Source organism: Heterodontus francisci, chromosome 19 (genome assembly GCF_036365525.1).
Source record: "Heterodontus francisci isolate sHetFra1 chromosome 19, sHetFra1.hap1, whole genome shotgun sequence".
Lineage (NCBI taxonomy): Eukaryota > Metazoa > Chordata > Chondrichthyes > Heterodontiformes > Heterodontidae > Heterodontus > Heterodontus francisci.
In genome coordinates this window covers 505,347-530,636 of record NC_090389.1, presented here as the reverse complement: position 1 = coordinate 530,636, position 25,290 = coordinate 505,347, and positions in this window count along the sequence as shown.

The window sequence follows — 25,290 nt, the reverse complement described above, 5'->3', positions numbered from 1 at the left end:
CAAACTAAGGCAACCCCTCAAACTAAGGCAAACCCTCAAACTGAGGCAGCCCCTCAAACTGAGTCAACCGCTCAAACTAAGGCAACCCCTCAAACTAAGGCAGACTCTCAAAGTAAGGTAACCGCTCAAACTAAGGCAGACTCTCAAACTGAGGCAACCGCTCAAACTGAGGCAGACTCTCAAACTAAGGCAACCGCCCAAACTGAGGCAGACTCTCAAACTCAGGCAACACCTCAAACTAAGGCAGACTCTCAAACTAAGGCAAGCGCTCAAACTAAGGCAACCCCTCAAACTAAGGCAGACTCTCAAACTAAGGCAACCGCTCAAACTAAGGCAGACTCTCAAACTAAGGCAACCGCTCAAACTAAGGGAGACTCTCAAACTAAGGCAACCGCTCCAACTAAGGCAACCCCTCAATCTAAGGCAACCCCTCAATCTGAGGCAGACTCTCAAACTAAGGTAGCCGCTCAAATTATGGCAACCGTTCAAACTAAGGCAACCCCTCAAACTAAGGCAACCGCTCAAACTAAGGCAACCCCTCAATCTAAGTCAACCCCTCAAACTAAAGCAACCCCTCAAACTAAGGCAACCGCTCAAACTAAGGCAGCCGCTCAAACTAAAGCAACCTCTCAAACTAAGGCAATCCTCACACTAAGGCTACCTCTCAAACTAAGGCAACCTCTCAAACTAAGGCAACCCCTCAAACGAAGGCAGCCGCTCAAACTAAGGTAACCCCTCAAACTCAGGCAACCTCTCAAACTAAGGCAAGCGCTCAAACGAAGTCAGCCGCTCAAACTAAGGCAACCCCTCAAACAGAGGCAGCCGCTCAAACTAAGGCAGCCACTCAACTTAAGGCAGCCGCTCACACTAAGGCAGCCGCTCAAACTAAGGCAACACCTCAAACTAAGACAGCCGCTAAAACTAACGCAACCCCTCAAACTAAGGCAACCGCTCAAACTAAGGCAACCCCTCAAACTAAGGCAACCGCCCATACAAAGGCAACCCCTCAAACTAAGGCAACCCCTCAAAAAAAAGCAACCGCTCAAACTAAGGCAACTCCTCAAACAAAGGCATCCGCTCAAACGAAGGCATCCGCTCATCAAAGGCATCCCCTCAATCTAAGTCAACCGCTCAAACTAAGGCAATCCCTCAATCAAAGGCAACCCCTCAAACTAAGGCAGCCCCTCAAACTAAGGCAACCCCACAAACTAAGGCAGACTCTCAAAGTAAGGCAACCGCTCAAACTAAGGTTGACTCTGAAACTAAGGCAGCCCCTCAAACTAAGGCAGCCGCTCAAACTAAGGCAACTCCTCAATCTAAGGCAACCGCTCAAACTAAGGCAACCCCTCAAACTAAGGCAACCCCTCAAACTAAGGCAACAGCTCAAACTAAGGCAGCCCCTCAAACTAAGGCAGCCGCTCAAACTCAGGCAGCCGCTCAAACTCAGGCAGCCCCTGGAACTAAGGCAGCCGCTCAAACTAAGGCAGCCCCTCAAACTAAGGCAGCCGCTCAAACTAAGGAAGCCGCTCAAACTAAGGCAACCCCTCAAACTAAGGCAACCCCTCAAACTAAGGCAACCGCTCAAACTAAGGCAGCCCCTCAAACTAAGGCAACCGCTCAAACTAAGGCAGACTCTCAAACTAAGGCAACCGCTCAAACAAAGGCAACCGCTCAAACTAAGGCAACCGCTCAAACTGAGGCAGACTCACAAAATAAGGCAACCCGTCAAACTGAGGCGGCCCCTCAAAATAAGGCAGCCGCACAAACTAAGGCAACCCCTCAAACTGAGGCAGCCCCTCAAAATAAGGCAGCCGCTCAAACTAAGGCAACCCCTCAAACTGAGGCAGTCCCTCAAAATAAGGCAACCGCTCAAACTAAGGCAACCCCTCAAAAAAAGGCAAACCCTCAAACTGAGGCAGCCCCTCAAACTGAGTCAACCGCTCAAACTAAGGCAACCCCTCAAACTAATGCAGACTCTCAAACTGAGGTAACCGCTCAAACTAAGGCAGACTCTCAAACTGAGGCAACCGCTCAAACTGAGGCAGACTCTCAAACTAAGGCAACCGCCCAAACTGAGGCAGACTCTCAAACTCAGGCAACACCTCAAACTGAGGCAGACTCTCAAACTAAGGCAAGCGCTCAAACTAAGGCAACCCCTCAAACTAAGGCAGACTCTCAAACTAAGGCAACCGCTCAAACTAAGGCAGACTCTCAAACTAAGGCAACCGCTCAAACTAAGGCAACCCTTCAATCTAAGGCAACAGCTCAATCTGAGGCAGACTCTCAAACTAAGGCAGCTGCTCAAATTATGGCAACCGTTCAAACAAAGGCAACGCCTCAAACTAAGGCAACCGCTCAAACTAAGGCAACCCCTCAAACTAAGTCAACACCTCAAACTAAAGCAACCCCTCAAACTAAGGCAACCCCTCAAACTAAGGCAACCTCTCAAACTAAGGCAACCTCTCAAACTAAGGCAACCCCTCAAACGAAGGCAGCCGCTCAAACGAAGGCAACCCCTCCAACTAATGCAACCTCTCAAACTAAGGCAACCCCTCAAACGAAGGCAGCCGCTCAAACTAAGGCAACCCCTCAAACTAAGGCAACCCCTCAAACTAAGACAGCCGCTAAAACTAAGGCAACCACTCAAACTAAGGCAACCGCTCAAAATAAGGCAACCCCTCAAACTAAGGCAACCGCCCATACAAAGGCAACCCCTAAAAAAAAGGCAACACCTCAAACTAAGGCAACCTCTCAAACGAAGGCAACCCCTTAAACTAAGGCAGCCCCTCAAAAAAAAGCAACCCCTCAAACTAAGGCAACCCATCAAACAAAGGCATCCGCGCGAACGAAGGCAACCGCTCAAACGAAGGCAATCCCTCAATCAAAGGCAACCGCTCAAACTAAGGCAGCCCCTCAAACTAAGGCAACCCCTCAAACTAAGGCAGACTTTCAAACTGAGGCAACCGCTCAAACTAAGGCAATCCCTCAATCAAAGGCAACCCCTCAAACTAAGGCGTCCCCTCAAACTAAGGCAACCCCTCAAACTAAGGCAGACTCTCAAACTAAGGCAAGAGCTCAAACTAAGGCTGACTCTCAAACTCAGGCAACCCCTCAAACTAAGGCAGCCCCTAAAACTAAGGCAGACTCTCAAACTAAGGCAACCGCTCAAACTAAGGCAGACTCTCAAACTAAGGCAACAGCTCAAACTAAGGCAGACTCTCAAACTAAGGCAACAGCTCAAACTAAGGCAGACTCTCAAACTAAGGCAACCGCTCAAACTAAGGCAGACTCTCATACCTAGAGCAACGGCTCAAACTAAGGCAGACTCTCAAACTAAGGCAACCGCTCAAACTAAGGCAGACTCTCAAAAAAAGGCAACCGCTCACACGAAGGCAACCGCTCAAATTATGGCAAACCCTCAAACTAAGGCAACCCCTTAAATTTAAAGCAACCGCTCAAATTAAGGCAACAACTCAAACTAAGTCTACCCCTCAAACTAAGGCAACCCCTCAAACTAAGGCAGACTCTCAAACTAAGGTAACCGCTCAAACTAAGGTTGACTCTGAAACTAAGGCAGCCCCTCAAACTGAGGCAGCCGCTCAAACTAAGGCAACACCTCGATCTAAGGCAACCGCTCAAACTAAGGCAACCCCTCAAACTAAGGCAACCCCTCAAACTAAGGCAACCGCTCAAACTAAGGCAGCCCCTCAAACTAAGGCAGCCGCTCAAACTCAGGCAGCCGCTCAAACTCAGGCAGCCCCTGGAACTAAGGCAGCCGCTCAAAATAAGGCAGCCCCTCAAACTAAGGCAGCCGCTCAAACTAAGGCAACCCCTCGATCTAAGGCAACCCCTCAAACTAAGGCAACCCCTCAAACTAATGCAGCCGCTCAAACTAAGGCAGCCACTCAACTTAAGGCAGCCGCTCAAACTAAGGCAGCCGCTCAAACTAAGGCAACACCTCAAACTAAGACAGCCGCTAAAACTAAGGCAACCCCTCAAACTAGGCAACCCCTCAAAAAAAGGCAACCACTCAAACTAAGGCAACCCCTCAATCTAAGGCAACCCCTCAATCTAAGGCAGCCGCTCAATCTAAGGCAACCCCTCAAACTAAGGCAACCCCTCAATCTAAGTCAACCCCTCAAACTAAAGCAACCCCTCAAACTAAGGCAACCGCTCAAACTAAGGCAACGGCTCAAACTAAGGCAGCCGCTCAAACAAAGGCAACCTCTCAAACTAAGGCAATCCCTCACACTGAGGCTACCTCTCAAACTAAGGCAACCCCTCAAACGAAGGCAGCCGCTCAAACTAAGGTGACCCCTCAAACTCAGGCAACCTCTCAAACTAAGGCAAGCGCTCAAACGAAGTCAGCCGCTCAAACTAAGGCAACCCCTCAAACTGAGGCAGCCGCTCAAACTAAGGCAGCCACTCAACTTAAGGCAGCCGCTCAAACTAAGGCAGCCGCTCAAACTAAGGCAACACCTCAAACTATGACAGCCGCTAAAACTAACGCAACCCCTCAAAATAAGGCAACCGCTCAAACTAAGGCAACCCCTCAAACTAAGGCAACCGCCCATACAAAGGCAACCCCTCAAACTAAGGCAACCCCTCAAAAAAAAGCAACCCCTCAAACTAAGGCAACTCCTCAAACAAAGGCATCCGCTCAAACGAAGGTAACCGCTCATCAATGGCAACACCTCAATCGAAGTCAACCGCTCAAACTAAGGCAATCCCTCAATCAAAGGCAACCCCTCAAACTAAGGCAGCCCCTCAAACTAAGGCAACCCCTCAAACTAAGGCAGACTCTCAAACTAAGGCAACCGCTCAAACTAAGGTTGACTCTGAAACTAAGGCAACCCCTCAAACTAGGGCAGCCCCTCAAACTAAGGCAGCCGCTCAAACTCAGGCAGCCCCTGGAACTAAGGCAGCCGCTCAAACTAAGGCAGCCCCTCAAACTAAGGCAGCCGCTCAAACTAAGGCAACCCCTCGATCTAAGGCAACCCCTCAAACTAAGGCAACCCCTCAAACTAAGGCAGCCGCTCATACGAAGGCAGCCACTCAAAATAAGGCAACCGCTCAAACTAAGGCAACCCCTCAAACTAAGGCAAACCCTCAAACTAAGGCAGCCCCTCAAACTGAGTCAACCGCTCAAACTAAGGCAACCCCTCAAACTAGGCAACCCCTCAAAAAAAGGCAACTACTCAAACTAAGGCAACACCTCAAACAAAGGCATCCGCTGAAACGAGGGCAACGTTTCAAACTAAGGCAACCCCTCAATCTAAGTCTACCGCTCAAACTAAGGCAATCCCTCAATCAAAGGCAACCCCTCAAACTAAGGCAGCCCCTCAAACTAAGGCAACCCCTCAAACTAAGGCAGACTCTCAAACTAAGGCAACCGCTCAAACTAAGGCTGACTCTCAAACGAAGGCAACCCCTCAAACTAAGGCAGCCCCTAAAACTAAGGCAGACTCTCAAACTAAGGCAACCGCTCAAACTAAGGCAGACTCTCAAAATAAGTCAACCGCTCAAACTAAGGCAGACACTCAAACTAAGGCACGCGCTCAAGCTAAGGCAGACTCTCAAACTAAGGCAACCCCTCAAACTAAGGCAGACTCTCAAAATAAGGCAACCGCTCGAACTAAGGCAACCCCTCAAACTAAGGCATCCGCTCAAACTAAGGCAACCGCCCAAACTAAGGCAACCGCTCAAACAAAGGCAACCGCTCAGACTAAGGCAACCGCTCAAACTGAGGCAGACTCACAAACTAAGGCAACCCCTCAAACTGAGGCGGCCCCTCAAAATAAGGCAGCCGCTCAAACTAATGCAACCCCTCAAACTGAGGCAGTCCCTCAAAATAAGGCAACCGCTCAAACTAAGGCAACCCCTCAAACTAACACAAACCCTCAAACTAAGGCAGCCCCTCAAACTGAGTCAACCGCTCAAACTAACACAAACCCTCAAACTAAGGCAGCCCCTCAAACTGAGTCAACCGCTCAAACTAAGGCAACCCCTCAAACTAAGGCAGACTCTCAAACTGAGGCAACCGCTCAAACTGAGGCAGACTCTCAAACTAAGGCAACCGCCCAAACTGAGGCAGACTCACAAACTCAGGCAACACCTCAAACTAAGGCAGACTCTCAAACTAAGACAAGCGCTCAAACTAAGGCAACACCTCAAACTAAGGCAGACTCTCAAACTAAGGCAACCGCTCAAATTAAGGCAGACTCTCAAACTAAGGCAACCCCTCAAACTGAGGCAGTCCCTCAAAATAAGGCAACCGCTCAAACTAAGGCAACCCCTCAAACTAACACAAACCCTCAAACTAAGGCAGCCCCTCAAACTGAGTCAACCGCTCAAACTAAGGCAACCCCTCAAACTAAGGCAGACTCTCAAACTGAGGCAACCGCTCAAACTGAGGCAGACTCTCAAACTAAGGCAACCGCCCAAACTGAGGCAGACTCTCAAACTCAGGCAACACCTCAAACTAAGGCAGACTCTCAAACTAAGACAAGCGCTTAAACTAAGGCAACCCCTCGAACTAAGGCAGACTCTCAAACTAAGGCAACCGCTCAAACTAAGGCAACCCTTCAATCTCAGGCAACAGCTCAATCTGAGGCAGACTCTCAAACTAAGGCAGCTGCTCAAATTATGGCAACCGTTCAAACTAAGGCAACCCCTCAAACTAAGGCAACCCCTCAAACTAAGGCAACCCCTCAAACTAAGTCAACACCTCAAACTAAAGCAACCCCTCAAACTAAGGCAACCCCTCAAACTAAGGCAACCTCTCAAACTAAGGCAACCTCTCAAACTAAGGCAACCCCTCAAACGAAGGCAGCCGCTCAAACGAAGGCAACCCCTCAAACTAAGGCAACCTCTCAAACTAAGGCAACCCCTCAAACGAAGGCAGCCGCTCAAACGAAGGCAACCCCTCAAACTAAGGCAACCCCTCAAACTAAGGCAGCCGCTCAAACTAAGGCAACACCTCAAACTAAGACAGCCGCAAAAACTAAGGCAACCACTCAAACTAAGGCAACCGCTCAAAATAAGGCAACCCCTCAAACTAAGGCAACCGCCCATACAAAGGCAACCCTTAAAACAAAGGCAACACCTCAAACTAAGGCAACCGCTCAAACGAAGGCAACCCCTTAAACTAAGGCAGCCCCTCAAAAAAAAGCAACCCCTCAAACTAAGGCAACCCATCAAACAAAGGCATCCGCGCAAACGAAGGCAACCGCTCAAACTAAGGCAATCCCTCAATCAAAGGCAACCGCTCAAACTAAGGCAGCCCCTCAAACTAAGGCAACCCCTCAAACTAAGGCAGACTCTCAAACTAAGGCAACCGCTCAAACTAAGGCAATCCCTGAATCAAAGGCAACCGCTCAAACTAAGGCAGCCCCTCAAACTAAGGCAACCCCTCAAACTAAGGCAGACTCTCAAACTAAGGCAAGAGCTCAAACTAAGGCTGACTCTCAAACTCAGGCAACCCCTCAAACTAAGGCAGCCCCTAAAACTAAGGCAGACTCTCAAACTAAGGCAACCGCTCAAACTAAGGCAGACTCTCAAACTAAGGCAACCGCTCAAACTAAGGCAGACTCTCAAACTAAGGCAACAGCTCAAACTAAGGCAAACTCTCAAACTAAGGCAACCGCTCAAACTAAGGCAGACTCTCATACTAAGGCAACCGCTGAAACTAAGGCAGACTCTCAAACTAAGGCAACCGCTCAAACTAAGGCAGACTGTCAAACTAAGGCAGCCCCTCAAAACAAGGCAACGGCTCAAACTAAGGCAGACTCTCAAACTAAGGCAACCGCTCAAACTAAGGCAGACTCTCAAAAAAAGGCAACCGCTCACACGAAGGCAACCGCTCAAATTAAGGCAACCCCTCAAACTAAGGCAACCCCTCAAACTAAGGCAACACCTCAAACTAAAGCAACCCCTCAAACTAAGGCAACCCCTCAAACTAAGGCAACCTCTCAAACTAAGGCAACCTCTCAAACTAAGGCAACCCCTCAAACGAAGGCAGCCGCTCAAACGAAGGCAACCCCTCAAACTAAGGCAACCTCTCAAACTAAGGCAACCCCTCAAACGAAGGCAGCCGCTCAAACGAAGGCAACCCCTCAAACTAAGGCAACCCCTCAAACTAAGGCAGCCGCTCAAACTAAGGCAACACCTCAAACTAAGACAGCCGCAAAAACTAAGGCAACCACTCAAACTAAGGCAACCGCTCAAAATAAGGCAACCCCTCAAACTAAGGCAACCGCCCATACAAAGGCAACCCTTAAAACAAAGGCAACACCTCAAACTAAGGCAACCGCTCAAACGAAGGCAACCCCTTAAACTAAGGCAGCCCCTCAAAAAAAAGCAACCCCTCAAATTAAGGCAACCCATCAAACAAAGGCATCCGCGCAAACGAAGGCAACCGCTCAAACTAAGGCAATCCCTCAATCAAAGGCAACCGCTCAAACTAAGGCAGCCCCTCAAACTAAGGCAACCCCTCAAACTAAGGCAGACTCTCAAACTAAGGCAACCGCTCAAACTAAGGCAATCCCTGAATCAAAGGCAACCGCTCAAACTAAGGCAGCCCCTCAAACTAAGGCAACCCCTCAAACTAAGGCAGACTCTCAAACTAAGGCAAGAGCTCAAACTAAGGCTGACTCTCAAACTCAGGCAACCCCTCAAACTAAGGCAGCCCCTAAAACTAAGGCAGACTCTCAAACTAAGGCAACCGCTCAAACTAAGGCAGACTCTCAAACTAAGGCAACCGCTCAAAATAAGGCAGACTCTCAAACTAAGGCAACAGCTCAAACTAAGGCAAACTCTCAAACTAAGGCAACCGCTCAAACTAAGGCAGACTCTCATACTAAGGCAACCGCTGAAACTAAGGCAGACTCTCAAACTAAGGCAACCGCTCAAACTAAGGCAGACTGTCAAACTAAGGCAGCCCCTCAAAACAAGGCAACGGCTCAAACTAAGGCAGACTCTCAAACTAAGGCAACCGCTCAAACTAAGGCAGACTCTCAAAAAAAGGCAACCGCTCACACGAAGGCAACCGCTCAAATTAAGGCAACCCCTCAAACTAAGGCAACCCCTCAAACTAAGGCAGACTCTCAAACTCAGGGAACCGCTGAAACTAAGGTTGACTCTGAAACTAAGGCAGCCCCTCAAACTAAGGCAGCCGCTCAAGCTAAGGCAACTCCTCGATCTAAGGCAACCGCTCAAACTAAGGCAACCCCTCAAACTAAGGCAACCCCTCAAACTAAGGCAACCGCTCAAACGAAGGCAGCCCCTCAAACTAAGGCAGACGCTCAAACTCAGGCAGCCGCTCAAACTCAGGCAGTCCCTGGAACTAAGGCAGCCGCTCAAACTAAGGCAGCCCCTCAAACTAAGGCAGCCGCTCAAACTAAGGCAACCCCTCGATCTAAGGCAACCCCTCAAACTAAGGCTGACACTCAAACTAAGGCAACCCCTCAAATTAAGGCAGCCCCAAAAACTAAGGCAGACTCTCAAACTAAGGCAACCGATCAAGCTAAGGCAGAGTCTCAAACTAAATCAACCCCTCAAACTAAGGCAGACTCTCAAAATAAGGCAACCGCTCAAACTAAGGCAACCCCTCAAACTGAGGCAACCGCTCAAACCAGGGCAACCGCTCAAACAAAGGCAACGGCTCAAACTAAGGCAACGGCTCAAACTAAGGCAGACTCACAAACTAAGGCATCCCGTCAAACTGAGGCGGCCCCTCAAAATAAGGCAGCCGCACAAACTAAGGCAACCCCTCAAACTGAGGCAGCCCCTCATAATAAGGCAGCCGCTCAAACTAAGGCAACCCCTCAGACTGAGGCAGTCCCTCAAAATAAGGCAACCGCTCAAACTAAGGCAACCCCTCAAACTAAGGCAAACCCTCAAACTAAGGCAGCCCCTCAAACTGAGTCAACCGCTCAAACTAAGGCAACCCCTCAAACTAAGACAGACTCTCAAACTAAGGTAACCGCTCAAACTAAGGCAGACTCTCAAACTGAGGCAACCGCTCAAACTGAGGCAGACTCTCAAACTAAGGCAACCGCTCAAACTGAGGCAGACTCACAAACTCAGGCAACACCTCAAAATAAGGCACACTCTCAAACTAAGGCAAGCGCTCAAACTAAGGCAACCCCTCAAACTAAGGCAGACTCTCAAACTAAGGCAACCGCTCAAACTAAGGCAGACTCTCAAAGTAAGGCAACCGCTCAAACTAAGGCAACCATTCAATCTAAGGCAACAGCTCAATCTGAGGCAGACTCTCAAACTAAGGCAGCTGCTCAAATTATGGCAACCCCACAAACTAAGTCAACACCTCAAACTAAAGCAACCCCTCAAACTAAGGCAGCCCCTCAAACTGAGGCAACATCTCAAACTAAGGCAACCTCTCAAACTAAGGCAACCCCTCAAACGAAGGCAGCCGCTCAAACGAAGGCAAACCCTCAAACTAACGCAACCTCTCAAACTAAGGCAAACCCTCAAACGAAGGCAGCCGCTCAAACTAAGGCAACCCCTCAAACTAAGGCAACCCCTCAAACTAAGGCAGCCGCTCAAACTAAGGCAACACCTCAAACTAAGACAGCCGCTAAAACTAAGGCAACCCCTCAAACTAAGGCAACCGCTCAAAATAAGGCAACCCCTCAAACTGAGGCAACCGCCCATACAAAGGCAACCCCTAAAACAAAGGCAACACCTCAAACTAAGGCACCCGCTCAAACGAAGGCAACCCCTTAAACTAAGGCAGCCCCTCAAAAAAAAGCAACCCCTCAAACTAAGGCAACCCATCAAACAAAGGCATCCGCGCAAACGAAGGCAACCGCTCAAACTAAGGCAATCCCTCAATCAAAGGCAACCGCTCAAACTAAGGCAGCCCCTCAAACGAAGGCAACCCCTCAAACTAAGGCAGACTCTCAAACTAAGGCAACCGCTCAAACTAAGGCAATCCCTGAATGAAAGGCAACCGCTCAAACTAAGGCTGTCCCTCAAACTAAGGCAACCCCTCAAACTAAGGCAGACTCTCAAACTAAGGCAAGAGCTCAAACTAAGGCTGACTCTCAAGCTCAGGCAACCCCTCAAACTAAGGCAGCCCCTAAAACTAAGGCAGACTCTCAAACTAAGGCAACCGCTCAAACTAAGGCAGACTCTCAAACTAAGGCAACCGCTCAAACTAAGGCAGACTCTCAAACTAAGGCAACAGCTCAAACTAAGGCAGACTCTCAAACTAAGGCAACCGATCAAACTAAGGCAACCCTTCAATCTAAGGCAACCCTTCAATCTAAGGCAACCCCTCAAACTAAGGCAAACGCTCAAACTAAGGCAATCCCTGAATGAAAGGCAACCGCTCAAACTAAGGCTGCCCCTCAAACTAAGGCAGCCCCTCAAACTAATGCAACCGATCAAACTAAGGCAACCCTTCAATCTAAGGCAACCCTTCAATCTAAGGCAACCCCTCAAACTAAGGCAAACGCTCAAACTAAGGCAATCCCTGAATGAAAGGCAACCGCTCAAACTAAGGCTGCCCCTCAAACTAAGGCAACCCCTCAAACTAAGGCAGACTCTCAAACTAAGGCAAGAGCTCAAACTGAGGCTGACTCTCAAACTCAGGCAACCCCTCAAACTAAGGCAGCCCCTAAAACCAAGGCAGAGTCTCAAACTAAGGCAAACGCTCAAACTAAGGCAGACTCTCAAACTAAGGCAACCGCTCAAACTAAGGCAGACTCTCAAACTAAGGCAACAGCTCAAACTAAGGCAGACTCTCAAACTAAGGCAACTGCTCAAACTAAGGCAGACTTTCATACTAAGGCAACCGCTCAAACTAAGGCAGACGCTCAAACTAAGGCAACCGCTCAAACTAAGGCAGACTCTCAAACTAAGGCAACAGCTCAAACGAAGGCAGACTCTCAAACTAAGGCAACCGCTCAAACTAAGGCAGACTGTCAAACGAAGGCAGCCCCTCAAAATGAGGCAACCGCTCAAACTAAGGCAACCCCTCAAACTGAGGCAGTCCCTGAAAATAAGGCAACCGCTCAAACTAAGGCAGACTCGCAAACTAAGGCAACCCCTCAAACTAAGGCAGACTCTCAAACTAAGGCAACAGCTCAAACGAAGGCAGACTCTCAAACGAAGGCAACCGCTCAAACTAAGGCAGACTGTCAAACTAAGGCAGCCCCTCAAAATAAGGCAACCGCTCAAACTAAGGCAGACTCTCAAACTAAGGCAACCGCTCAAACGAAGGCAGACTCTCAAAAAAAGGCAACCGCTCACACGAAGACAACCGCTCAAATTAAGGCAACCCCTCAAACTAAGGCAACCCCTCAAACTATAGCAACCGCTCAAATTAAGGCAACACCTCAAACTAAGTCTACACCTCAAACTAAGGCAGCCCCTCAAACTAATGCAACCGATCAAACTAAGGCAACCCTTCAATCTAAGGCAACCCTTCAATCTAAGGCAACCCCTCAAACTAAGGCAAACGCTCAAACTAAGGCAACCCCTCAATCGAAGGCAACCCCTAAAAATAAGGCAGACTCTCAAACTAAGGCAACCGCTCAAACTAAGGCAACCCCTCAATCTAAGGCAACCCCTCAATCTGAGGCAGACTCTCAAACTAAGGCAGCTGCTCAAATTATGGCAACCGTTCAAACTAAGGCAACCCCTCAATCTAAGTCAACCCCTCAAACTAAAGCAACCCCTCAAACTAAGGCAACCGCTCAAACTAAGGCAGCCGCACAAACTAAGGCAACCGCTCAAACTAAGGCAACCCCTCAAACTAAGGCTACCTCTCAAACTAAGGCAACATCTCAAACTAAGGCAACCCCTCAAACGAAGGCAGCCGCTTAAACTAAGGCAACCCCTCAAACTAAGGCAACCTCTCAAACTAAGGCAACCCCTCAAACGAAGTCAGCCGCTCAAACTAAGGCAACCCCTCAAAAAAAGGCCACACCTCAAACTAAGGCAACACCTCAAACAAAGGCATCCGCTCAAACGAAGGCAACAGCTCAAACTAAGGCAACCCCTCAATCTAAGTCAACCGCTCAAACTAAGGCAATCCCTCAATCAAAGGCAACCCCTTAAACTAAGGCAGCCCCTCAAACTAAGGCAACCCCTCAAACTAAGGCAGACTCTCAAAATAAGGCAACCGCTAAAACTAAGGCTGACTCTCAAACTAAGGCAACCCCTCAAACTAAGGCAGCCCCAAAAACTAAGGCAGACTCTCAAACTAAGGCAACCGCTCAAACGAAGGCAGACTCTCAAACTAAGGCAACCGCTCAAACTAAGGCAACCCCTCAAACTAAGGCAGACTCTCAAAATAAGGCAACCGCTCAAACTAAGGCAATCGCTCAAACTAAGGCATCCGCTCAAACTAAGGCAGACTCACAAACTAAGGCAACCCCTCAACTGAGGCAGCCCCTCAAAATAAGGCAACCGCTCAAACTAAGGCAACCCCTCAAACTGAGGCAGTCCCTCAAAATAAGGAAACCGCTCAAACTAAGGCAGACTCGCAAACTAAGGCAACCGCTCAAACTAAGGCAGCCCCTCAAAATAAGGCAAGCGCTCAAACTAAGGCAGACTCTCAAAAAAAGGCAACCGCTCAAACAAAGGCAACCGCACAAATTAATGCAACCCCTCAAACTAAGGCAACCCCTCAAACTAAGGCAACCGCTCAAATTAAGGCAACACCTCAAAATAAGGCAGCCCCTCAAACTGAGGCAGCCCCTCAAACTAAGGCAACCGATCAAACTAAGGCAACCCCTCAATCGAAGGCAACCCTTCAATCTAAGGCAACCCCACAAACTAAGGCAAAAGCTCAAACTAAGGCAACCCCTGAATCTAAGGCAGCCGCTCAATCGAAGGCAACCCCTCAATCTAAGGCAACCCCTCAAACTAAGACAGACTCTCAAACGAAGGCAACTGCTCAAACTAAGGCAGACTCTCAAACTAAGGCAACCGCTCCAACTAAGGCAACCCCTCAATCTAAGGCAACCCCTCAATCTGAGGCAGACTCTCAAACTATGGTAGCCGCTCAAATTATGTCAACCGTTCAAACTAAGACAACCCCTCAAACTAAGGCAACCGCTCAAACTAAGGCAACCCCTCAATCGAAGTCAACCCCTCAAACTAAAGCAACCCCTCAAACTAAGGCAACCGCTCAAACTAAGGCAGCCGCTCAAACTAAGGCAATCCCTCACACTGAGGCTACCTCTCAAACTAAGGCAACCTCTCAAACTAAGGCAACCCCTCAAACTAAGGCAACCCCTCAAACTAAGGTAACCCCTCAAACTAAGGCAACCTCTCAAACTAAGGCAATCCCTCACACTAAGGCTACCTCTCAAACTAAGGCAACCTCTCAAACTAAGGCAACCCCTCAAACGAAGGCAGCCGCTCAAACTAAGGTAACCCCTCAAACTAAGGCAACCTCTCAAACTAAGGCAACCGCTCAAACGAAGTCAGCCGCTCAAACTAAGGCAACCCCTCAATGTCAGGCAACCCCTCAAACTAAGGCAGCCGCTCAAACTAAGGCAGCCACTCAACTTAAGGCAGCCGCTCAAACTAAGGCAGCCGCTCAAACTAAGGCAACACCTCAAACTAAGACAGCCGCTAAAACTAACGCAACCCCTCAAACTAAGGCAACCGCTCAAACTAAGGCAACCCCTCAAACTAAGGCAACCGCCCATACAAAGGCAACCCCTCAAACTAAGGCAACCCCTCAAAAAAAAGCAACCTCTCAAACTGAGGCAACATCTCAAACAAAGGCATCCGCTCAAACGAAGGCAACCGCTCATCAAAGGCAACCCCTCAATCTAAGTCAACCCCTCAAACTAAGGCAACCCCTCAAACTAAGGCAGCCGCTCAAACTAAGGCAGCCACTCAACTTAAGGCAGCCGCTCAAACTAAGGCAGCCGCTCAAACTAAGGCAACACCTCAAACTAAGACAGCCGCTAAAACTAAGGCAACCCCTCAAACTAAGGCAACCCCTCAAAAAAAGGCAACCACTCAAACTAAGGCAACACCTCAAACAAAGGCATCCGCTGAAACGAGGGCAACGTTTCAAACTGAGGCAACCCCTCAATCTAAGTCAACCGCTCTCAAACTAAGGCAATCCCTCAATCAAAGGCAACCCCTCAAACTAAGGCAGCCCCTCAAACTAAGGCAACCCCTCAAACTAAGGCAGAATCTCAAACGAAGGCAACCGCTCAAACTAAGGCTGACACTCAAACTAAGGCAACCCCTCAAACTAAGGCAGCCCCTAAAACTAAGGCAGACTCTCAACCTAAGGCAACCGCTCAAGCTAAGGCAGACTCTCAAACTAAGGCAACCCCTCAAACTAAGGCAGACTCTCAAAATAAGGCAACCGCTCAAACTAAGGCAACCCCTCAAACTAAGGCAACCACTCAAACAAAGGCAACGGCTCAAACTAAGGCAACCACTCAAACTAAGGCAGACTCACAAACTAAGGCAACCCGTCAAACTGAGGCGGCCCTTCAAAATAAGCAGCAGCACAAACTAAGGCAACCCCTCAAACTGAGGCAGCCCCTCAAAATAGGGCAGCCGCTCAAACTAAGGCAACCCCTCAAACTGAGGCAGTCCCTCAAAATAAGGCAAGAGCTCAAACTAAGGCTGACTCTCAAACTCAGGCAACCCCTCAAACTAAGGCAGCCCCTAAAACTAAGGCAGACTCTCAAACTAAGGCAACCGCTCAAACTAAGGCAGACTCTCAAACTAAGGCAACCGATCAAACTAAGGCAGACTCTCAAACTAAAGCAACAGCTCAAACTAAGGCAGACTCTCAAACTAAGGCAACCGCTCAAACTAAGGCAGACTCTCATACTAAGGCAACCGCTCAAACTAAGGCAGACTCTCAAACTAAGGCAACCGCTCAAGCTAAGGCAGACTGTCAAACTAAGGCAGCCCCTCAAAACAAGGCAACCGCTCAAACTAAGGCAGACTCTCAAACTAAGGCAACCGATCCAACTAAGGCAGACTCTCAAAAAAAGGCAACCGCTCACACTAAGGCAACCGCTCAAATTAAGGGAACCCCTCAAACTAAGGCAACCGCTCAAACTAAGGCAGCCGCACATACTAAGGCAACCTCTCCAACTAAGGCAACCCCTCAAACTAAGGCAACCTCTCAAACTAAGGCAACCGCTCAAACTAAGGCAGACTCTCAAAAAAAGGCAACCGCTCACACTAAGGCAACCGCTCAAATTAAGGGAACCCCTCAAACGAAGGCAGCCGCTCAAACTAAGGCAGCCGCTCAAACTAAGGCAACACCTCAAACTAAGACAGCCGCTAAAACTAAGGCAACCCCTCAAACTAGGCAACCCCTCAAAAAAAGGCAACCACTCAAACTAAGGCAACCCCTCAATCTAAGGCCACTCCTCAATCTAAGGCAGCCGCTCAATCGAAGGCAACCCCTCAATCTAAGGCAACCCCTCAAACTAAGGCAGACTCTCAAACTAAGGCAACCGCTCAAACTAAGGGAGACTCTCAAACTAAGGCAACCGCTCCAACTAAGGCAACCCCTCAATCTAAGGCAACCCCTCAATCTGAGGCAGACTCTCAAACTAAGGTAGCGGCTCAAATTATGGCAACCGTTCAAACTAAGGCAACCCCTCAAACTAAGGCAACCGCTCAAACTAAGGCAACCCCTCAATCTAAGTCAACCCCTCAAACTAAAGCAACCCCTCAAACTAAGGCAATCGCTCAAACTAAGGCAACCGCTCAAACTAAGGCAGCCGCTCAAACTAAGGCAACCTCTCAAACTAAGGCAATCCCTCACACTAAGGCTACCTCTCAAACTAAGGCAACCCCTCAAACGAAGGCAGCCGCTCAAACTAAGGTAACCCCTCAAACTCAGGCAACCTCTCAAACTAAGGCAAGCGCTCAAACGAAGTCAGCCGCTCAAACTAAGGCAACCCCTCAAACTGAGGCAGCCGCTCAAACTAAGGCAGCCACTCAACTTAAGGCAGCCGCTCAAACTAAGGCAGCCGCTCAAACTAAGGCAACACCTCAAACTAAGACAGCCGCTAAAACTAACGCAACCCCTCAAAATAAGGCAACCGCTCAAACTAAGGCAACCCCTCAAACTAAGGCAACCGCCCATACAAAGGCAACCCCTCAAACTAAGGCAACCCCTCAAAAAAAAGCAACCCCTCAAACTAAGGCAACTCCTCAAACAAAGGCATCCGCTCAAACGAAGGTAACCGCTAATCAAAGGCAACCCCTCAATCTAAGTCAACCGCTCAAACTAAGGCAATCCCTCAATCAAAGGCAACCCCTCAAACTAAGGCAGCCCCTCAAACTAAGGCAACCCCTCAAACTAAGGCAGACTCTCAAACTAAGGCAACCGCTCAAACTAAGGTTGACTCTGAAACTAAGGCAGCCCCTCAAACTAAGGCAGCCGCTCAAACTCAGGCAGCCGCTCAAACTCAGGCAGCCCCTGGAACTAAGGCAGCCGCTCAAACTAAGGCAGCCCCTCAAACTAAGGCAGCCGCTCAAACTAAGGCAACCCCTCGATCTAAGGCAACCCCTCAAACTAAGTCAACCCCTCAAACTAAGGCAGCCCCTCAAACTAAGGCAACCGATCAAACTAAGGCAACCCTTCAATCGAAGGCAACCCCTCAAACGAAGGCAAACGCTCAAACTAAGGCAGCCGCTCAATCTAAGGCAACCCCTCAATCTAAGGCAACCCCTCAATCTGAGGCAGACTCTCAAACTAAGGCAGCTGCTCAAATTATGGCAACCGTTCAAACTAAGGCAACCCCTCAAACTAAGGCAACCGCTCAAACTAAGGCAACCCCTCAATCTAAGTCAACCCCTCAAACTAAAGCAACCCCTCAAACTAAGGCAACCGCTCAAACTAAGGCAGCCGCACATACTAAGGCAATCTCTCCAACTAAGGCAACCCCTCAAACTAAGGCTACCTCTCAAACTAAGGCAACCTCTCAAACTAAGGCAACCCCTCAAACGAAGGCAGCCGCTCAAACTAAGGCAACACCTCAAACTAGGCAACCCCTCAAAAAAAGGCAACCACTCAAACTAAGGCAACCCCTCAATCTAAGGCAACCCCTCAATCTAAGGCAGCCGCTCAATCTAAGGCAACCCCTCAATCTAAGGCAACCCCTCAAACTAAGGCAGACTCTCAAACTAAGGCAACCGCTCAAACTAAGGGACAATCTCAAACTAAGGCAACCGCTCCAACTAAGGCAACCCCTCAATCTAAGGCAACCCCTCAATCTGAGGCAGACTCTCAAACTAAGGTAGCGGCTCAAATTATGGCAACCGTTCAAACTAAGACAACCCCTCAAACTAAGGCAACCGCTCAAACTAAGGCAACCCCTCAATCGAAGTCAACCCCTCAAACTAAAGCAACCCCTCAAACTAAGGCAACCGCTCAAACTAAGGCAGCCGCTCAAACTAAGGCAATCCCTCACACTGAGGCTACCTCTCAAACTAAGGCAACCTCTCAAACTAAGGCAACCCCTCAAACAAAGGCAGCCGCTCAAACTAAGGTAACCCCTCAAACTAAAGCAACCCCTCAAACTAAGGCAACCTCTCAAACTAAGGCAATCCCTCACACTAAGGCTACCTCTCAAACTAAGGCAACCTCTCAAACTAAGGCAACCCCTCAAACGAAGGCAGCCGCTCAAACTAAGGTAACCCCTCAAACTAAGGCAACCTCTCAAACTAAGGCAAGCGCTCAAACGAAGTCAGCCGCTCAAACTAAGGCAACCCCTCAATGTCAGGCAACCCCTCAAACTAAGGCAGCCGCTCAAACTAAGGCAGCCACTCAACTTAAGGCAGCCGCTCAAACTAAGGCAGCCGCTCAAACTAAGGCAACACCTCAAACTAAGACAGCCGCTAAAACTAACGCAACCCCTCAAACTAAGGCAACCGCTCAAACTAAGGCAACCCCTCAAACTAAGGCAACCGCCCATACAAAGGCAACCCCTCAAACTAAGGCAACCCCTCAAAAAAAAGCAACCTCTCAAACTGAGGCAACATCTCAAACAAAGGCATCCGCTCAAACGAAGGCAACCGCTCATCAAAGGCAACCCCTCAATCTAAGTCAACCCCTCAAACTAAGGCAACCCCTCAAACTAAGGCAGCCGCTCAAACTAAGGCAGCCACTCAACTTAAGGCAGCCGCTCAAACTAAGGCAGCCGCTCAAACTAAGGCAACACCTCAAACTAAGACAGCCGCTAAAACTAAGGCAACCCCTCAAACTAAGGCAACCCCTCAAAAAAAGGCAACCACTCAAACTAAGGCAACACCTCAAACAAAGGCATCCGCTGAAACGAGGGCAACGTTTCAAACTGAGGCAACCCCTCAATCTAAGTCAACCGCTCAAACTAAGGCAATCCCTCAATCAAAGGCAACCCCTCAAACTAAGGCAGCCCCTCAAACTAAGGCAACCCCTCAAACTAAGGCAGAATCTCAAACGAAGGCAACCGCTCAAACTAAGGCTGACACTCAAACTAAGGCAACCCCTCAAACTAAGGCAGCCCCTAAAACTAAGGCAGACTCTCAACCTAAGGCAACCGCTCAAGCTAAGGCAGACTCTCAAACTAAGGCAACCCCTCAAACTAAGGCAGACTCTCAAAATAAGGCAACCGCTCAAACTAAGGCAACCCCTCAAACTAAGGCAACCGCTCAAACAAAGGCAACGGCTCAAACTAAGGCAACCACTCAAACTAAGGCAGACTCACAAACTAAGGCAACCCGTCAAACTGAGGCGGCCCTTCAAAATAAGCAGCAGCACAAACTAAGGCAACCCCTCAAACTGAGGCAGCCCCTCAAAATAGGGCAGCCGCTCAAACTAAGGCAACCCCTCAAACTGAGGCAGTCCCTCAAAATAAGGCAAGAGCTCAAACGAAGGCTGACTCTCAAACTCAGGCAACCCCTCAAACTAAGGCAGCCCCTAAAACTAAGACAGACTCTCAAACTAAGGCAACCGCTCAAACTAAGGCAGACTCTCAAACGAAGGCAACCGCTCAAACTAAGGCAGACTCTCAAACTAAAGCAACAGCTCAAACTAAGGCAGACTCTCAAACTAAGGCAACCGCTCAAACTAAGGCAGACTCTCATACTAAGGCAACCGCTCAAACTAAGGCAGACTCTCAAACTAAGGCAACCGCTCAAGCTAAGGCAGACTGTCAAACTAAGGCAGCCCCTCAAAACAAGGCAACCGCTCAAACTAAGGCAGACTCTCAAACTAAGGCAACCGATCAAACTAAGGCAGACTCTCAAAAAAAGGCAACCGCTCACACTAAGGCAACCGCTCAAATTAAGGGAACCCCTCAAACGAAGGCAGCCGCTCAAACTAAGGCAGCCGCTCAATCTAAGGCAACACCTCAAACTAAGACAGCCGCTAAAACAAAGGCAACCCCTCAAACTAGGCAACCCCTCAAAAAAAGGCAACCACTCAAACTAAGGCAACCCCTCAATCTAAGGCCACTCCTCAATCTAAGGCAGCCGCTCAATCTAAGGCAACCCCTCAATCTAAGGCAACCCCTCAAACTAAGGCAGACTCTCAAACTAAGGCAACCGCTCAAACTAAGGGAGACTCTCAAACTAAGGCAACCACTCCAACTAAGGCAACCCCTCAATCTAAGGCAACCCCTCAATCTGAGGCAGACTCTCAAACTAAGGTAGCGGCTCAAATTATGGCAACCGTTCAAACTAAGGCAACCGCTCAAACTAAGGCAACCCCTCAATCTAAGTCAACCCCTCAAACTAAAGCAACCCCTCAAACTAAGGCAATCGCTCAAACTAAGGCAACCGCTCAAACTAAGGCAGCCGCTCAAACTAAGGCAACCTCTCAAACTAAGGCAATCCCTCACACTAAGGCTACCTCTCAAACTAAGGCAACCCCTCAAACGAAGGCAGCCGCTCAAACTAAGGTAACCCCTCAAACTCAGGCAACCTCTCAAACTAAGGCAAGCGCTCAAACGAAGTCAGCCGCTCAAACTAAGGCAACCCCTCAAACTGAGGCAGCCGCTCAAACTAAGGCAGCCACTCAACTTAAGGCAGCCGCTCAAACTAAGGCAGCCGCTCAAACTAAGGCAACACCTCAAACTAAGACAGCCGCTAAAACTAACGCAACCCCTCAAAATAAGGCAACCGCTCAAACTAAGGCAACCCCTCAAACTAAGGCAACCGCCCATACAAAGGCAACCCCTCAAACTAAGGCAACCCCTCAAAAAAAAGCAAACCCTCAAACTAAGGCAACTCCTCAAACAAAGGCATCCGCTCAAACGAAGGTAACCGCTCATCAAAGGCAACCCCTCAATCTAAGTCAACCGCTCAAACTAAGGCAATCCCTCAATCAAAGGCAACCCCTCAAACTAAGGCAGCCCCTCAAACTAAGGCAACCCCTCAAACTAAGGCAGACTCTCAAACTAAGGCAACCGCTCAAACTAAGGTTGACTCTGAAACTAAGGCAACCCCTCAAACTAAGGCAACCGCTCAAACTAGGGCAGCCCCTCAAACTAAGGCAGCCGCTCAAACTCAGGCAGCCGCTCAAACTCAGGCAGCCCCTGGAACTAAGGCAGCCGCTCAAACTAAGGCAGCCCCTCAAACTAAGGCAGCCGCTCAAACTAAGGCAACCCCTCGATCTAAGGCAACCCCTCAAACTAAGTCAACCCCTCAAACTAAGGCAGCCCCTCAAACTAATGCAACCGATCAAACTAAGGCAACCCTTCAATCGAAGGCAACCCCTCAAACGAAGGCAAACGCTCAAACTAAGGCAGCCGCTCAATCTAAGGCAACCCCTCAATCTAAGGCAACCCCTCAATCTGAGGCAGACTCTCAAACTAAGGCAGCTGCTCAAATTATGGCAACCGTTCAAACTAAGGCAACCCCTCAAACTAAGGCAACCGCTCAAACTAAGGCAACCCCTCAATCTAAGTCAACCCCTCAAACTAAAGCAACCCCTCAAACTAAGGCAACCGCTCAAACTCAGGCAGCCGCACATACTAAGGCAACCTCTCCAACTAAGGCAACCCCTCAAACTAAGGCTACCTCTCAAACTAAGGCAACCTCTCAAACTAAGGCAACCCCTCAAACGAAGGCAGCCGCTCAAACTAAGGCAACACCTCAAACTAGGCAACCCCTCAAAAAAAGGCAACCACTCAAACTAAGGCAACCCCTCAATCTAAGGCAACCCCTCAATCTAAGGCAGCCGCTCAATCTAAGGCAACCCCTCAATCTAAGGCAACCCCTCAAACTAAGGCAGACTCTCAAACTAAGGCAACCGCTCAAACTAAGGGACACTCTCAAACTAAGGCAACCGCTCCAACTAAGGCAACCCCTCAATCTAAGGCAACCCCTCAATCTGAGGCAGACTCTCAAACTAAGGCAGACTCCCAAACTAAGGTAGCGGCTCGAATTATGGCAACCGTTCAAACTAAGGCAACCCCTCAAACTAAGGCAACCGCTCAAACTAAGTCAACCCCTCAAACTAAAGCAACCCCTCAAACTAAGGCAACCGCTCAAACTAAGGCAACCGCTCAAACTAAGGCAGCCGCTCAAACTAAGGCAACCTCTCAAACTAAGGCAATCCCTCACACTAAGGCTACCTCTCAAACTAAGGCAACCCCTCAAACGAAGGCAGCCGCTCAAACTAAGGTAACCCCTCAAACTCTAGGCAACCTCTCAAACTAAGGCAAGCGCTCAAACGTAGTCAGCCGCTCAAACTAAGGCAACCCCTCAAACTGAGGCAGCAGCTCAAACTAAGGCAGCCACTCAACTTAAGGCAGCCGCTCAAACTAAGGCAGCCGTTCAAACTAAGGCAACACCTCAAACTAAGACAGCCGCTAAAACTAACGCAACCCCTCAAAATAAGGCAACCGCTCAAACTAAGGCAACCCCTCAAACTAAGGCAACCGCCCATACAAAGGCAACCTCTCAAACTAAGGCAACCCCTCAAAAAAAAGCAACCCCTCAAACTAAGGCAACTCCTCAAACAAAGGCATCTGCTCAAACGAAGGTAACCGCTCATCAAAGGCAACCCCTCAATCTAAGTCAACCGCTCAAACTAAGGCAATCCCTCAATCAAAGCCAACCCCTCAAACTAAGGCAGCCCCTCAAACTAAGGCAACCCCTCAAACTAAGGCAGACTCTCAAACTAAGGCAACCGCTCAAACTAAGGCTGACTCTCAAACTAAGGCAACCCCTCAAACTAAGGCAGCCCCTAAAACTAAGGCAGACACTCAAACTAAGGCAACCGCTCAAGCTAAGGCTGACTCTCAAACTAAGGCAACCCCTCAAACTAAGGCAGACTCTCAAAATAAGTCAACCGCTCAAACTAAGGCAGACTCTCAAACTAAGGCACGCGCTCAAGCTAAGGCAGACTCTCAAACTAAGGCAACCCCTCAAACTAAGGCAGACTCTCAAAATAAGGCAACCGCTCGAACTAAGGCAACCCCTCAAACTAAGGCAACCGCTCAAACTAAGGCAACCGCACAAACTAAGGCAACCGCTCAAACAAAGGCAACCGCTCAGACTAAGGCAACCGCTCAAACTGAGGCAGACTCACAAACTAAGGCAACCCGTCAAACTGAGGCGGCCCCTCAAAATAAGGCAGCCGCACAAACTAAGGCAACCCTCAAACTGAGGCAGCCCCTCAAACTGAGGCAGTCCCTCAAAATAAGGCAACCGCTCAAACTAAGCCAACCCCTCAAACTAACGCAAAACCTCAAACTGAGGCAGCCCCTCAAACTGAGTCAACCGCTCAAACTAAGGCAACCCCTCAAACTGAGGCAGACTCTCAAACTAAGGCAACCGCCCAAACTGAGGCAGACTCTCAAACTCAGGCAACACCTCAAACTAAGGCAGACTCTCAAACTAAGGCAAGCGCTCAAACTAAGGCAACCCCTCAAACTAAGGCAGATTCTCAAACTAAGGCAACCGCTCAAACTAAGGCAGACTCTCAAACTAAGGCAACCGCTCAAACTAAGGCAACCCTTCAATCTAAGGCAACAGCTGAATCTGAGGCAGACTCTCAAACTAAGGCAGCTGCTCAAATTATGGCAACCGTTCAAACTAAGGCAATGCCTCAAACTAAGGCAACCGCTCAAACTAAGGCAACCCCTCAAACTAAGTCAACACCTCAAACTAAAGCAACCTCTCAAACTAAGGCAACCTCTCAAACTAAGGCAACCCATCAAACGAAGTCAGCCGCTCAAACGAAGGCAACCCCTCAAACTAAGGCAACCTCTCAAACTAAGGCAACCCCTCAAACGAAGGCAGCCGCTCAAACGAAGGCAACCCCTCAAACTAAGGCAACCTCTCAAACTAAGGCAACCCCTCAAACTAAGGCAACCGCTCAAACTAAGGCTGACTCTCAAACTAAGGCAACCCCTCAAACTAAGGCAGCCCCTAAAACTAAGGCAGACACTCAAACTAAGGCAACCGCTCAAGCTAAGGCTGACTCTCAAACTAAGGCAACCCCTCAAACTAAGGCAGACTCTCAAAATAAGTCAACCGCTCAAACTAAGGCAGACTCTCAAACTAAGGCACGCGCTCAAGCTAAGGCAGACTCTCAAACTAAGGCAACCCCTCAAACTAAGGCAGACTCTCAAAATAAGGCAACCGCTCGAACTAAGGCAACCCCTCAAACTAAGGCAACCGCTCAAACTAAGGCAACCGCACAAACTAAGGCAACCGCTCAAACAAAGGCAACCGCTCAGACTAAGGCAACCGCTCAAACTGAGGCAGACTCACAAACTAAGGCAACCCGTCAAACTGAGGCGGCCCCTCAAAATAAGGCAGCCGCACAAACTAAGGCAACCCTCAAACTGAGGCAGCCCCTCAAACTGAGGCAGTCCCTCAAAATAAGGCAACCGCTCAAACTAAGCCAACCCCTCAAACTAACGCAAAACCTCAAACTGAGGCAGCCCCTCAAACTGAGTCAACCGCTCAAACTAAGGCAACCCCTCAAACTGAGGCAGACTCTCAAACTAAGGCAACCGCCCAAACTGAGGCAGACTCTCAAACTCAGGCAACACCTCAAACTAAGGCAGACTCTCAAACTAAGGCAAGCGCTCAAACTAAGGCAACCCCTCAAACTAAGGCAGATTCTCAAACTAAGGCAACCGCTCAAACTAAGGCAGACTCTCAAACTAAGGCAACCGCTCAAACTAAGGCAACCCTTCAATCTAAGGCAACAGCTGAATCTGAGGCAGACTCTCAAACTAAGGCAGCTGCTCAAATTATGGCAACCGTTCAAACTAAGGCAATGCCTCAAACTAAGGCAACCGCTCAAACTAAGGCAAC